The sequence below is a fragment of the Mesocricetus auratus genome, unplaced genomic scaffold, assembly GCF_017639785.1.
Source record: "Mesocricetus auratus isolate SY011 unplaced genomic scaffold, BCM_Maur_2.0 Super-Scaffold_100021, whole genome shotgun sequence".
Classification (NCBI taxonomy): domain Eukaryota; kingdom Metazoa; phylum Chordata; class Mammalia; order Rodentia; family Cricetidae; genus Mesocricetus; species Mesocricetus auratus.
In genome coordinates, this window is record NW_024429202.1 from 31391125 (window position 1) to 31404369 (window position 13245).

A 13245-nucleotide genomic window follows, 5' to 3' on the forward strand; every position below is an offset into this window, starting at 1 on the left:
CCAGGAAATGGGATCCCTTATCATGTTCTAGAAGCAGTGACAAGGAGGAATAATGATGAAGGAAAGAAGGAAGGCTGAGTGTCACTTGGGATAGAAGGCCTTTTCCTTGCATACCATTCAAGCCACCCTGTGAGGTCTCTATTAGCGGACTTGGCATCCCATAGACTGTCGCTCCATTCTAGTATTTTCTGTGTCTTTATAGGCACAAGAAAAATGTCTTTGGAAGGAATTAGGAGTTGGAGTCAACACTTTTCTTCTTCTTGAGAGCAGTTCTCCCCAAGCCCAGTTCCAGGAGAAGAGTTAACTCTAACATCCAAAGATCAAGGTACATTTGTCTCCCTCTTCACCCAGAGCTCCCCTGCCCAGCTGGGGTGGTGATTGAGAACTATCACTCCTTTTGTGTCCTGAAGGGCTCAGCCCTCCCAAGGAACCTGCTTTCAAAGGACTGCCCAGTCTCTACACCACATTGTCAAACTTGCACTGTTCCTAAAAGGAAGCTAGGACTCACACAGCAGCCATGTGGAGATGTCTAGCCCTACCCAGAAGGCAGGCACTCCTCTGGCATATCCTCTCTGAATCTAGACTGTCTGAGATAGTAGCCATTAGTCATATGGCTGTTCCAACTGGAGTTGAAGAAAAATTCCAACTTCAGTTAATTTGGTTTCACTAGCTGCCTTGTTGAATAGCAAGACTGGAGAACATTTCCAACCTCATAGAGGGATTTGTCAAGAGCCTTGACAGACTAGCTGTAAGATGAGACCCAAAATTTGCCAAGGGAGTGCCCTAGGATCCAAGTTCATCAAGCCCACCAAAGGGATTACATGAACTACTCAAACGTACACCATTGTTTGAAACTATACATAGGTTGTGCAGTAATGAGAAATAACTGCATATGATGTAACTGTGAACTTAAGCAATGATATGAATGTTGAGAACCATAAACACTAACTAAAGAGAAGTTAAATGGTATTAACTCCCCAGCTTCACAGCATTGGGGCAAGGGAGCAGCCTTAGTCTGGCTGTATTCATGTCTTGCCTTGCTCTTCTCTACCAGCTACAACTGTTCTTTCATCTTTCCCAATCACCTACAATGGAGAGTGAGTTCTTGGGCTGTTTACAATGCTCAAAAATATCTTTTCTAACATATCTCCATTTATTATAGAAACCTGGTGCTGGGGAAAGATATGTATGCCCTAGTAATTCAAAAAATAGTTTGGTATATTTCCATTTTTCTTAAAATTATGAAATTTCACATGCAATGAAATTTACTCTCATAACCTTTTCTTTCTTCTTTCCTTTTTTCCTTTCTTTTTGTCTTTTTTGAGACAAGGTCTTCCTTAGTAGCTTAGGCTGTTCCAGACCTCATGAGTTCTGAGATTATGGGTATGCAATGTCATAGGCTCATGTTAACCATTTCTGAGTTAAGTATGCCGAAATGCATAAATACAACATGCTTCGTCTGTATAGTGCTTCCTATATGTATGTTTTTAGGGCTGAGCATTTGGTATTGAATAATAAATTGGTGCATTCTTTCCTAGGAAGACTTTGTCTCTCTTACTCTCACGATGCTTAGTTGCCTGAGACCATAAATTTGAAAGAGGTTGGAACAGGGGGATATATGAGCAAAAAGGAGGAAAGAAAAGGGACAAATGATCTAATTATATTATAGTCTCAAAAAGTAAAAGAAACCATTTAAAATTTTGTATTTTTATGTGCATGTGTATTTTGGTACCTAGTGGAGACCAGAAGAGGTATCAGATCTCCTGGATCTGGGCTTAAAGGTGATTGTGAGCCATCCTGTTTGAGTGCTGGGAACTGAACTCTTGTTTTCTGCAAGAGCTGCAAGCACAGTAGCACACTCCTTTAATCCCAGTACTTGGGAGGCAGAGGCAGGAGAAGCTTTGTGAGTTCAAGGCCAACCTGGTCTACAGAGTGAGTTCCAGGATGGTCTCCAAAGCTACCCAGAGAAACCCTGCCTTGAAAAACAAAACCAACCAACCAACCAAACAAACAAACAAACAAAAAACCCAGCAAGTGGCAAAGGCACCTAGCTGCTGAGTCATATCTCAAGCCCAATTAGCCATTTCCAAGTGTACAGTAGCTCTGTACAGTGATTGCAATGCTTGGTGCCCTACTAATATTATTGAATGAATCCATTAATAGAAATACCAGGTCAGGAATATAAGGCAAGTATGGAATGGAACATCCATTATGAGGCAACGATGATTCCACGAGCAACAGGTGGCTGAGCTCTGAGCTTCTTCCCAGAGTCCTTATTTACCTGGCCTGACCTTCAGGCACACCACAGATGCAGCTCTTACAAGGAGTGCCATGAGCCATCTACAGTGACAGGTTAGGGTGGAGACAGGATAAAGCAATGAACACACCAACTCTTCCTTCTCCATTGTGGACTACAATTACCTATGCTGAGGTTTTCTGTCTTCCGGTAGTGGATCTTCTGGGCCTCCATGCTTGTCCAAGCCCTTTCTCTCTTGGGCTGCTCAAATCCTATGCTTACCCTGCCCCAGGAACAGTCCTGATGGCCCTGACTTGACTCTGTAGACCAGGATTAAAACATAGTTACTGACTTACAGAGGTAAGTCACTTATACCACTCCCAGTTGGTGCCACATAATAAATGTAGCAGACACTGGATTTGAACACAGATCTGTCTGATTCTTAGGGTTGCATTACTCACATTTCTTTCCCAAGACTGACATGAGTCTTTCCCTCTCCATTTTCCAACAGGACCCCACTTCCCATCCTCCCAAGCTGCCCAGCTCATGTTGTCCAATGGCACTGTGCCCATGAGTCTGCATGGAACCCCGGTTCTATGCGTGCAGGATTTCTGTTCTGCCTTTTGTGCAGCTGAGTCCGTCCCCAAGCCATGTCCCTCATTGGGCACTGTGTCTGGGCTGTATTAGATAAACCTTAGCTGGACTATGTCACCACCAGCTCATATAAGAGCAACCTTTTATTCTCCGCCATCCCCTGCTTCTCCTCTAGCCCTTGTCCCCCACTGCCTTAGCCCATTTGAACTGGGTTTAATTGTGCCCTCTAAAATGTATGCTGACATTTAATTGTTACTTTAGCGGTGCAGAGAGATGGCTAGGTCAGGACAGCTCTGCGAATGTGGATGAAGCCACCCGTCCCATCCCTCTTCCTCTCTCGTTCTCTCACCGTGAGATGCCTTCTGCAAAGTGAGAGCCAGCAAAATCTTCAGTAGCTATGATATCCCTTCAGCTTGAGCTTGGACCTCCAGAACTGTAAGACAAATTAAATTCCATTGATTATAAATTATCTTGTCAGTGGTAATGTGTGGTAGCATCAGGAAACAGACTAGGGTAGGCTGGTGTATCAAGTTAAAATAAACTGGGTGAATTGTACACAACAGAAACGCCTTCCTTAGCTCTAGACTCCTGAGACCAGGAACCAACACGGCCAGGTTCTGGTATGGGCCCTGCTCTGGGTCACATGACTGAAAGAGCTGACTACTGCTCTGGATTCTTCTTAAGTTGATGACACCACTTGTACGGGCTCCTCTTCATGTCCTGACCACTTTTCCAAAGCCCTACACCCTAACACTTTCACCCTGGGTTTCCATCTATGAATCTTGGGGTTTACATACATTCAGACCATTGTACACAGCATTCATAAATATAGACAGTGCCCAGTGTCCTGTGCTCAGCCAACTTCTTTTGCCCCGTGTGTAGTCTCTTTCACCTCTCCATCTCCCTTGAGTTCAAATCCTATCCATGTACATGACTCTGGGACTGGTACCCAAGGTGACTTCATTCCCGCTTGTCTACCTCTGCTCACTGGTTTTTCCCCCTGGGGACTTAAGATCAATATTTGCACAATAAGCTCATATCTTCTATTTTGCTCCCACTCCAGCCAGTTTCTCCTGTTATCGTCATTTCTAGCAGGACAGCTATAGCCTCCCCATTGCTGTCCATCCAGCATCTATGAAACACTCACTTTCCATGAACTTGAAGCCTGGCTCATTGCCATTGCCTCTCTTGTTCCCTGTAGCCAACCTGCTGTGCTGCATCCTATTGAGTCTACCCACTGGTTTCAGAGTATTACATCTAGCTTTAGACATTTCTCTTCTTTTAAAAAGAATGTTGTCTTGGGGCTGGAGATGTGTTCAACAGGTAAGAGCACTTACTGCTCTTTTAAAGGCTACAAGTTCTCCTCCCAGCACCTGCATCAAGTGCCTTGCAAGTGCCTATAACTCCAGCTTCAGGGGATCCTATGTCCCCTTCTGGCTTCTAAGGGCACTATTCTCATGTGCACATGTGAGTGAACATTCTTACACACACACACACAGTTCATTCATCCCACTCTTAAGGAAACAGACTAGGTAACCCAGGAATCTGGGGGTGGGAATAGGGCACTTTGTTTAGCATAGTAAACAAATTTAGGTGTAAGACCTGATGTTCGCCACCGTCGGTGACAGATTTCTTGCTGTTGTTTTGTTTTGCTTGTCAAGGTCAAGTAAGAAGGACTGTTTCATAGGAAGTTATTTTTCACAAGGCTGGATTTACTTCCCTGAGTGAATAAGCATGGTGCTGTAGGTGTCTAGTTTCAGGGGGTGAGCTTCAGAAATGTGTCAGAACTTACCCATTTTCCAATTCCTTTAATCCTCTCTCCACTCACACCTGAATTCAATACGGACTCACTGTAGAGTTTCTACTTTTCCTTTATTTACTCAAAAGCTCCATCTTAGTGTCTAAAGAGTAATAAAGGACTTTCATTGTTTCTGGATTGAGTGATTCCCCCTTGAAAAACAACATATCTTTAAGTCCTAACCCCAGGACCACTGAGGGTGACCTTGATTGGAAACAACATCTTTACAGATGCTCCCAGATTGACAACTCCTTCTGGGTTAGCATCCTCAGGGGGCACTGGTGTCTTTTTGTTTTAAGATGTGTTTCTTTGATTTTTATGTGTATAGGTATTTGTCCTGGATGTATGTCTGTGTACCACATACATGCCTGGTGCCTATGGAGGCCATAAGAAGGCATCAGATCCTCAGAAACTGAAGTTAGGGGTGGTTGGCAGTCACACTGTGTAGATGTTGGGAATCAAACCTGAGTCTTCTGTAAGAGAGGCCAATGTTCTTAACTGCTGAACCGTCTTTCCAGTTCCAGGACTGGTTTCCTTTTGAGAGAAAGGAGAGTAAGATGGGACAGGGAGCCACTCAGAGAGAGAAGGGCCCATGACCATAGAGGCAGAGATGGGAGGATGCGTCTACAAGCCAAAAGAACTCCAGAGATTACCAGTGACAATACATTCCAGTTAGAAATAAGCAAAGTGGATACCAGTGTTCAGTGTTGCTAGGATGACACTATAGATTCCCATCAGCTTCCTGGTCCTTGTGCTCATCATCACAAGAATCCAGATGAGATGCATGTGGCCGTGTAAAAGTGGGGAGTGTTATGGCACCCTCTCAGTAAGCGAGAATGGACAGTGACTGTGGGCATCATTGCACTGATCTGGATTTTAGGCAGAGTTCATGCTATTTCTAAATTCTCAGTTGTAAGCAGCTTTTCCCGAGGGACCTGTCCTGTCCAAGTGATTGATAGGCCTCTTTTAGGCTGATTTTTACAGGGTGGTGCAGCATATGTCTTCAATCTTTATCAAAAAAGTCTCCTGTTTTACGTTGATCTTGTAGGAATTAGGGCTCCTTAAGCCATGTGGAGATAGTCATCCATCCATGACCTTCCAGGTTGTTCAATATGTCACAATTCCACCAAGGCCAGAAGGCTCATGTGCCTCTCCTCCGAGCAGTAATGAGAGCCCTGCCATTCTAGCCCTCAAGTTTATAGACTGCTGCTGATGAGGGCAGCAACCACACCCAATGTCCAAGTCTGCTAGTAGCTCATTAGCTGACTAATAGTGACAACTGGATTTGGGACTGCCAGCTCCCAGAACTGCAAGAAAATAGATTTTTATGGCTGTGAGCCACCTAGTTTGTGGTAATTATCCCTGCAGCCCTGGAGAACCAACCCAGTGGGAGCTGCTCTCTGTGACATCTGAACACGCCATAGAGCAGGCAGAGTTTGAAATACCTCCTCACCCAATCCCACCCAGCCTCCCTGCAACATGTATCACTTCTCTGATAACACTTCTATCTTGTCCCTGGAGCCACTGTGAGCTGGGACCTCCAGTGACGCCCCCAGCTTCCTGTGGCTGGAAGAAAACAGTGGGCCTGGTCTGGAGGTGGAGAGAGTTGGAGCATCGGGACAGTGCCCAGAGGCCAGGAAACATTTCACGCCGAGCACAGGGCTTGCACCTGACTTTCCTTCCTATCCACACTGAAATGGGTGGGCAAATCCCAGCTCCTGTGGCAGCTCGGTTCCTGGCTTTCTCATTAGGTCACACAGAGAGCAAAGTGACACTGGTGAGGAATGTCCCTACAGGCAGGTGGCGAGGACAGTGACACAGGAAGCCCAACACCAGTCACAGAGATCTAAGAGTGCCATTAGGCTGGAGAGTTGAGGAGTTCTTGGCTAATGGCAGTGGGCTTCAGGGCAAGGAAGTGTGCGACTCACTGTCGGCACTGAGTCTAATTCCAGCTCACAAATATGATTTAGTTTAATCCAGCTGGAATGTTGAACAGTTTTCAGTGCCATCTCCCGGAGCTTGAAAGACACTCACCAAAAAGTGATCAAATGCAGCCCCTTCTGCCTGAGATGCTGCTGTGCACACCCGAGGGTACTGAAGCTGAAGGGTGCTTTGAAGGTGTTAGGACGCTAGGTGATGGTGGTTCTCATCCTCGAATCACAATTAAAAGCTCCTGGAAGACAGGGGTTATCCGTGAAGGGCACTTACAGGAGGCTGTGTACATAAGAGGCTTGGGACTCCACGGTGTCTATTTATTCACATCCCAGCCTCTCCCTGGCCCTCCTCAGGCTTCCTTACCAACTCCCAGCCCCTTCCCTGGATCCTCTGCCCCAATTGGAGGACCCATCTCTTCCTGAGTCTTTTTGGGGCTAATTCAGACACAGCCAGCTGGGTCTTGGTGAACTCTCTGAAGGACCTTAAGCAGGCTACAAAATCACTTTCTTTGTTGGTCTTAACAATGACAAATGGAAGCGACTGTTGATGGTGAGAGCTAATTGGAAAAGTCAGGTACTATTTACCTCAGATCCCCTGTGTTGATCTCTGAAGCATCCACTCCCTATAAACACCTTGTCAATTTGGTCCCATGTGGCATGCAAAAAGCATGGACTCCTGCTGCCCCTACCTGGTTAAAGTAAACAATAGGATATTGACAAGGTAAGTTACCAGCTTGGAAGTTCTCAATTGAAAATGCAATATCTAGGGTCACTGCGATGGGTTAGTGGGTAAAGGAGCTTTCAGTGCAAAGCCTGGCAACCTGAGTTTGATTCCCAGAACCCATGTAATGGTAAGAGGAAAGAATCAACTTCACTAAGTTCTCTTCTGACCTCTATACAATACCATGTCATACCACACACACACACAGAGAGAGAGAGAGAGAGAGAGAGAGAGAGAATAATAATAATACAACGGTTTTTAAATAAAATGCAATAGCCTCTTACTAGGTACTGCATTTGAATTACCATATACATTTATGTAAAATTAATTAGCTCTGCTTGAGCCCTTTAACACATTCACATATTCACACACACTCAAAGACAAACATACCCATCATCCTGTACTGAAACCTCCCAGCTGATTTTTAAAAAGTGTGTGTGTTTGTGTGTGTACATGAGTATATATATATATATATATATATATATATATATATATATATACACATGTGTGTGTGATGGTGCTCTTGGAGGCCAGAAGAAGGAGTCAGATACCTTGGAGCTAGAGTTGTAGGCATTTGTCAGGTACTGGACATGGATCCTGGTATCCAAATTAGAGCTCTCATGATGGAGCAGCATGGGCTCTCAACTGCTGTTAACTGCTGAGCTGTCTCTCATGACCCTGTTGTGCCAATGGAATGAGGTAGGTGGGAGAAGACCCTCATGTTTTAGGGTCACAATACTAGGGTTGAGCTCTGGAGCTACTGTGAAATTTCACAGTTAACATCTATGAACTTCTACTATACATTTATTTCTTAGTCACTGGTCTCCTGCTGTGATGAGACACTATAACCAAAACAATTCTTATAAGAAAGCATTTAACTGGCAGCTCGCTTACAGTTTCAGAGGGTTAGTCCATGATCATCATGGTGAGAAGCAGGCAGGCATGATGATGCTGGAGCAGTAGCTGTGAGCTTTCCATACTGTTCCACAAATGAGAGAGAGAGAGAGAGAGAGAGAGAGAGAGAGAGAGAGAGAGAGAGAGAGAGAGAGAGAGAGAAACTGACTGAACTTTGTATGGGTTTTTGAAACTTCAAAGTGACATACCAGCAATGCCATACCCATTACAATAAGGCCACACCTCCTAATCCTTCCCAAACAATTTCACTAACTGGGGACCAAACATACAAATATATGAGCTTATGGGGGAAGTTCTCATTCAAATCACCGTAACTTCCTCCTATACATTACAAATAGCGGCATCTATCTATCCTACACCAACCCAAGAGCAGAGTGAAAACAACAACAAACAACAAAATACAGAGCCACCCTATTGCTATTGCTTACCTCCTCTTAATGCTTCCACAGTGCTTTAAAAACCTTGTGATTTCTTCTAAAACTCGCTGAAAGGACAAAGACAACAGGAAAAGAATAGCTACCCTCACAAGGTAATTTTTTTCATACTGTACAATCAGTCTAAGTTGGCACATTCCATTTTAGACAAGAGAGGTATGGACAGGGCTCCGACTGGGAATAGAAGCACCTGCTGCCTTCTCAGAGGCAGGTCTATCCAGGAAAACACCCAGCATGGAGGAGGAGGAGCTTAAGAGGAAGTACTGCAGTGATCGCTGAACCCCTTAATAGGGATAAAAACCCTGATGGTAATGAAATCGCTGCACATCCAGGAGCAATGCATGTTGTGGTCATGAGGGGCTTCCAGGTGGCCAGAGAGAAGGTGTGCTAGTCAGATCCTTCGTGCTAGGACCAGATGCCCAATCCCCGATTTTCCACCAGCTGCCTCACACTGGGCTCTCTAAGCCAGTGGCCATATGCTTTCAAATCCACATGAAAGATGAGCCTCATGTCCCCAGATCATGTTCTTCCTTCACTCCTTTCCACCCTCCCCTTTGCCTGGTGTGTTTCATACATGGTAGGTACTGCAGGTTGACCCTACGGCCTCCTTTTCCATCTTGTTCTGAAGTGCCCTGTTGAATGAAATGAGCTGGGAAACCCAAGCTTACACTTTGCAGTTTCTTGGCCTCTAGGGTTCTGGGCAGATGGGAAAAGACATTGTCAGACATGTTCACAGGTGATCAGGATTCTGAGTTGAGTGACATGGAGAGAGGGCACGTCCCCAGGCTCTGCACGGTCTGTGTTGTCAAAGGCAACAGTCCCACACCAGGAAAACAGCAGCAGCTTCCTTATCGGAGTGACCATGCTATGACTTTGGCTATTACTCCTATGAGCTTATGGAAGTGTCTTTTTTCGACATTCCCAGTAGTCCTGAAGGTCCAGCCCACCCCTCATAAGTGTGCTTCACCAGTGATGGTGGATTCTGAAAACCCAGCTGGAACGAACGGGTCTTGAGATAAAACACTCCTTGGTGCCCCACAAAGGCCCTTTCTCAAAAAACCATTCTAGGAAGGTTTCTGTGAAATGACTTTCTGCCAAGCATGGCAGCATCTGTAGGTTAGGATCTTATGGCACATCTGACACCCAGTGCAAATGAAGAGAACCAACACCTCACCTCGCCCCAGCTCGTCTCCATCGTTAGCTTCCTTGGCTTCACCATCACCTAAGACGGTGTGTGTCTGTGAAGGCATATCCAACGGGAGAAAGACTCATTCCGAATGTGGGTGGCACCATCCTGAGGGAGGCCACACAGAGTTAAAAGGGAGAGGAAGAGAAAGCCAGCTGAGCCCTGACATTCTCTGCCTTCTTTCTGCTCCAACTCCCCCCCCCACCATGGCCTGAGTCCTCTAAAACCGTGAACAAAATAAGAAGGTCTCCCATCAGACATGTGATCACAGCGGTGATAGAATTTAACTCATATAGTGTCCCCAAGTTGAAAATAATTAATTCACATGGAGGCAAATAGGAAAGAAGAATTCACCGAGGCAGAAGGTATGTAGTAGAAACAGTGCACTCAAAAGGCTGGTCCCTCCTCCCCCATTTTAACTTCACAGGAGGCATTGGGAGAAGGCAGGTTTGACCTTGGTAAATTCACCGAAGAGAATCCATGATTTCAGCAGGGACGTCCTGGAACTCTCTGGCTGCGATGTCAGACATCTCGCACATTTGGGCAATCTCCAGATCTCATGCCGTTCTTAGGATCCTCGGCTCCATTTCTGCTTCGTGCATAAATGTGATTTCTGCTACTGCAAATACCACCCACCAGGGCAAAGAGAAGTGATACGAAGTGGGTTTTGCAAGTGTTTTTTGGTATTTTTAGGAAAAGGCATTTTGAAATGTTCAGTTGTGTGAGACAGCCTGTTGTCGGAGAAAGAAGCAGGCCTGCTTGCCTGAGAGTCATTTCTGCGTGGAAGAAAGGTTTCTATCCTGGGCCTGGCTGCATCTGCCCTGGCAACGCTGACGCACAGAATGTTATTGGATTTGGAAAAGGCAACTTGGGGAAATGCGAAGCCTGAGGCTCTGAACCATGCACAGGATGCCTGTTGGGGCGCCTGTGAGTACAAAACCCAGGTTTCCCAGGAGCCTGAAGCCACATGGGCAGAAGACAGACAGCAGTAGCTTCCGGGTGTTTTTCCAGCTGCCGTAACAAAAAACTATAGGCCAGCTGGCTTATAAACAACAAAGTTACTCTCACGGTACTGGAGGCCAGAAGCCCCGGGTGAGCGTAATGGCAAGCTTTCCAGTGGGGCTCGCTTCCAAGTTCACACGCAGCTTCTCCTTGCGGCTTCATGTGGTGGGAAAGATATGGCTTCTGTCCTAGAGACTTACCTATAGCTGCACCGAGCCCCTCACATAAGCTCCTCTCCTCGGCCACATCACTTCCAAAAAGCCTGTGAGTAAGGACTTAAACATGAATTCAAATCTCACCCTGTATAGTAGTCATACGTAGTTATTACACATGTCTTACTTTGGGTTTTCGTTTTTGGAAGACAGTGTCTCGTGTAGCTCAGGCTAATCTTAAACATGTTATTCTCCTGCCTCTGCATCCCACACATACCACCACACCCAGCTTCGATGATTGCATCTTAATAAAAAAAAATTTTAAAGCAATTCCGGGGAGACACAAACATTCCAACCACAGTAGTGGCCACAGATACTTTTACAATATGAATAAGTAATGATGTCTCTGAAAACTGAACTGGTCTTATGCGTTTAAAACTGGATGCAATTCTGCTTACGGCTAGGAATTTAATATTAAAAATTGCCAAGCCACTAGCAATCATCACAGAAAACTACCATATGGAAAAGTTATCAACATGTCTGCTTTGGAAGCAGAAAATCACTGCAATGTTTTTAAGTATCAAAAAAATCCATTACACACATTTCTGGGCAATTTTCCTCCCATAGGGGTGAGAACAGCTCTCCTCCCATTAATGAAGGAGGGAGACATTCATGTTCTCAGAAAGTTCGAAGGGCTAATTGCAGACAAAGATGTAAATCAGGCCTGGGAGCCCAGGCTCTACTCTCATGCCTTGCAGATCATTCATGCGGGTCCGGTGCTCAGATAGAAACACGGCCTCTTTTTTCAGATGCGTGGTGGGAGTCAGGCCCTGCCATTGAAGATGGATAACTACTACTTCCCAGGGGCTATTTAAACCTGCTGGAATAGACTGTTGGTGAGTAGGAGGCACGAGCAGTCATGACTGTGTGAGCCAGGGTTTAAATCAAAGTGGTTGTGGTGTATGTGTGTGTGTTAAATGTTCATTTGTTTGTGTGCAGGTGAGTGTACCCCTCATAAGTGGACAGAGGTAAAAGGAGCATGTCCAACGTTCTGCTGGTCTCTCTCCTCCTTATTGCCCGAGACAGGGTTCTCTCTGGAAACTTGGAGCTAGGCTGGCAGCCAGAAAGCCCCGGCGATCTTGCTTTCTCTGCATGCACAGTGCTAGGATTACAGGTGTGGACCCAGCCAGGCCCAGCTTTTTACATGGGTGCTAGGATTTGAACTCAGGTCTTCGTGCTTATACAGCAAGTGCTCTACATGCTGCAGATAGCTCCCACTCCCCTCTCAGCTACCCCAGATCTAGTGAAGAAATGCTACTGAACCACTCATGTGACGTTTCTCCTCAAGCAATGTGGGCAACCCCCCCCCAAAAAAAAACCCTGCAAATAACGTGAGCAACCTGTCCCTGTGGGGATGCACATACAGCTATGGAGGAAATGGTTTGGGAATGCTAGATAACAAAGAAATAAAAAAAAACCCACTGGGGAGGGTGTCTCCAAACAGAGAACTTCAGCTACACTTGCCTCAGATAAAAGGACCACGCCCTCCTGGACAGCCCGGCAAAGTTACCTTCTTCCCTTCCTGTGCATACTCCTCAAGGAGCTTCCCAAACTCAAGTGTTTTTACTCTATCAGCTGTCATGTGTCTAATTCCCACAGCTGAATGCTGGGACCCTGATTACCATATTAGGTGACTTACGGTAATACAGTGGTTTATCAAGATTCCTTGACCACAGACAATTTTTACCACACATTCTCCTCTGGTAGAAAAGTGAGGACATAGGACAGGCAAGCCTGGAGACAAGGGTCAGCAAGAGATATACTAGAGGACTGAAACAAGCAATGTCACATGGACGCAGCTATCTAGTATTAACATTCTAGACACCACACGACAGTCCCTTAACCACTTCTGGGCCCCCTTTGTCCCATCCGTCTTGCCTTCCTTTTTGCTCAATAATAAAATCAGGGTCTGAGCACTGTTTCAGGAATTTCTCAATTCATTTATTTGCCTTATGTACACAATGATGAACCTTTAACTAGAAGGAATTAGACAAACGTAAAGTTCTATTTTTTATCACTTTTTTGTTTTATTTTTCAAGACAGGGTTTCTCTGTATTGTTTTGGAGGGTGTCCTGGAACTCGCTCTGTAGACCAGGCTGGCCTCCAACTCATAGATATCCACCTGCCTCTGCCTCCCGAGTGCTGGGATTAAAGGCGTGCACAACCAACGCCTGGCTATTTTTTAATCTTTTTGATAGTAACACTCAGGCATA